The following is a 2,916-nucleotide window of genomic DNA, read 5'->3' as shown; positions in this document are numbered from 1 at the left end:
TATATTACAGAATTTCAAAACAAGAATAAAAAATTAACAATGGTTGTTTTGCTATGCATTTTTATTGTCAAATCTGTTGCTCAGATATTTTTGATTCTGTGAAGTTGTAGTGTGAAATTTAGAAAAAACTTAAGCTTCATTTTCTGAAATTAATAGCATTACATTATTTCAAAATTATGGGGAATATCATGATGTTTCAGGGCTATATGTGTTCAGGATTGCCTGGTTTAGTTTTTTTCTTCTACACTAAAGTAAAAGAAACTGCATACTGGAGCATATTTGTTGTAGCAGGTAGGAAAGACCATGTTTTGGTTTGTGTTTGGTTGTTCCCCCAAAGCCTCATGCATTTATAAGGCAGACTTTCTGGACTTTGTGACTAATTAATGATCCAGTGCTCAGATTATGGGTGTGAGTACTGCTGAGATTATGGGTGTGAGTGCTACACTGAGCCTGGGGCGGATAATCTGAATGCAACATAAGAGAGGCGGCGAGACAGACTTGCTCTCTGTGGCCATTGCCGCCACTGCTCCTGCCAGTTTGCTGCTGATGTGAACTACTGCCCTCTGCCTTGGAGCCAGCCAAGTGTGGACTGAAACCTCCACAAACTGCGAACTAAGTAAACCATTTCTTCCTTAATTTTAGTGTCAGGTGTTCTGTCCCAGCAATGAGAGAGGAGTAACTAAGACAGACTGCAGAGACAAGTGATCAGCAAAATTGTTCCCCAAGAAAATTTCATAGCTATAAACTATAAATAAAATAAAATTATAATGAACATTTGTGTAGTACATGTCAAAACAAATTTTAATATCTGTCTATATTATTTTTTGTACATTCATGTTTTTCTGGTTTCCCTTTAATGAGTCACAGTGTATGATAGAGTTAATATAATTAAATGGTGATCAAAAGGAATTTGGAAGTTATTTTGCAAATATAATTTCTCTTCTGGGTATGATTTCTTGCACATTTTCTCACAGCAGTTTAAGCTTTACTTATAACAAATAAAATGATCTTGCAGTCTGGGGGGATACCTCAGCAGCATAAGCACCTACCTGGCAAGTGCTAGGTCATGAGTTCAATCTCTAGGACCACAAAAACAAAAAATTAAAATTAAAAAAAAAATGGACTAGATCCTAAAAGTAGGTCAAATCACTATAGCAGAAGAGATTCCTATAGAGATGATTTGAAAGGAGAATGTCAACTATATTTATTTTCTCAAAGTAAAAATAAAAGGCAGGGACCAGCCAAATAGCTCAGCAGATTAAAGTGCCTGCAAGCAGGCACAGTAGCCTGGGTTTAATCCCTGGACCTGCCCTTCTGGCCCCACCCCCGGAACACACTGAAGTGGCAATTGAGACAGGACATGATGGCACATGCCTGTAATCCCTGTAAACAGCAGGTTACTATGTGTCCCATCTAGTAGTGAGACAATGAACACCCTGTAGACCCTGACCTCAAATACAAAAAAAAAAAAAAAAGGCAGATATAGTTGCTTTTGAACACCATGGATTAAATTAGATGGACACCTTTGTGTGGATTGATTGATTGATTGATTTGGTGGACCAGGGATTGAATTCAGAACCTGTGCTTTGCAGGGCAAGCACTTATTCCACTGAGCTATCTCCCCAGCCCGTGGATTTATTTTTGTAAGTCTACGACAACTTGAAAAGACTTGCAGGCAAGCCACTTAAGGTAGAACTACTGAAAAAAATGAAGAAAAAACATGACACAAATACATAAATGTATGTAGACAATAGTCTGTTTATCATTTGCTACCATAAACATACAAATATATTATAAAAAATTAAAATTTATCGGAATTTACAAACACAAACACACGGAATGTACAGGGTACATTGACAGTTGAGGAAAATGTAAACATGAAAGTCCCGTATTAAGTCACAACTGCATAAAGTCTTCTGCAGTGCGCTGTGAGTTTAGCCACTCTGTTACTCTGATAGTGAGCTCAAGCTCCTCAACTGTCCACTCATGCATGAGCCATTTTTCTCTTCACTGAATTATATGTCACAGTGAAGTGATCTTTTGGAGCTCTTGTATATTTTTCACTATGTGTAACATACAAAATAGGTGTTGATTCACTGTTTCTGTTGATATCAAGGCTGCCAGTAAGCAGGGACTTATTTGTAAAATGTTGAGATAAACAGAGGTGTTGTGTTTTGAGTCTGAAATACCTCCTTAAGGCCCAAGATGGAAGACTTGACTTTTACTTGGTCTCCTTAAGAAATAGCACCTCCAAGAGATGGGGTACCAGGTGCGCTGGTGCTCACCTGTGATCCCAGCACTCAGAGGGCAGAGGCAGGGGGAGCCCCTGTGAATTCAAAGCCAGTAGAGGATGTATAGTGAGTTCTAAGTCAGGCTGGACTACATAGCAAGACTTTGTCTCAAAACAACAGTAACAACAAAATGGAGATGAGTTGCAGAAGGAAGAAGTCAGGTTGTTGGAGATATTCTCTTCAAGGAGCTGTTGAAACAATAGTTTTTCCTGTTTTTCTGTCATTCTAACCAGAGGTGAAGGGATTTCCTTGCCACAAGCTTCTGCCGTGACTGCTTTACCACAGACGCTGAAGTTACCATAGGTTGATGCTTACGAAACTTGAAGAGAAAGCTGAACATGTCTTATTCATAAGCGTACTGCCTCACACATTTTGTCACAGGAATGGAAAGTTGACTAACTGAACAGATTTTTGATCCTATGGCATATTTGTGGCTTACCTTTGTTTTTTTTCCAGATATGTGTATCAAAAGAAGAATTGTTAGGTTTTCTTTTTTGTTTGTTTGGTTTTTGCTTTTTTAATTTCCCCCAAGAGAGACTTTACCAGATAACTGTCATTTAAAGCACGCTTGGGCCAATGCAGTCAGGTGAGTAGGACTGTGGTTCCATTCCTTGCTCCAGGAGCT

This window comes from Octodon degus, unplaced genomic scaffold, assembly GCF_000260255.1.
Source record: "Octodon degus isolate 3935 unplaced genomic scaffold, OctDeg1.0 scaffold00004, whole genome shotgun sequence".
Taxonomy (NCBI): Eukaryota; Metazoa; Chordata; class Mammalia; order Rodentia; family Octodontidae; genus Octodon; species Octodon degus.
The sequence above is the reverse complement of the archived record's forward strand: the minus strand, read 5'-3'. Positions refer to the sequence as shown.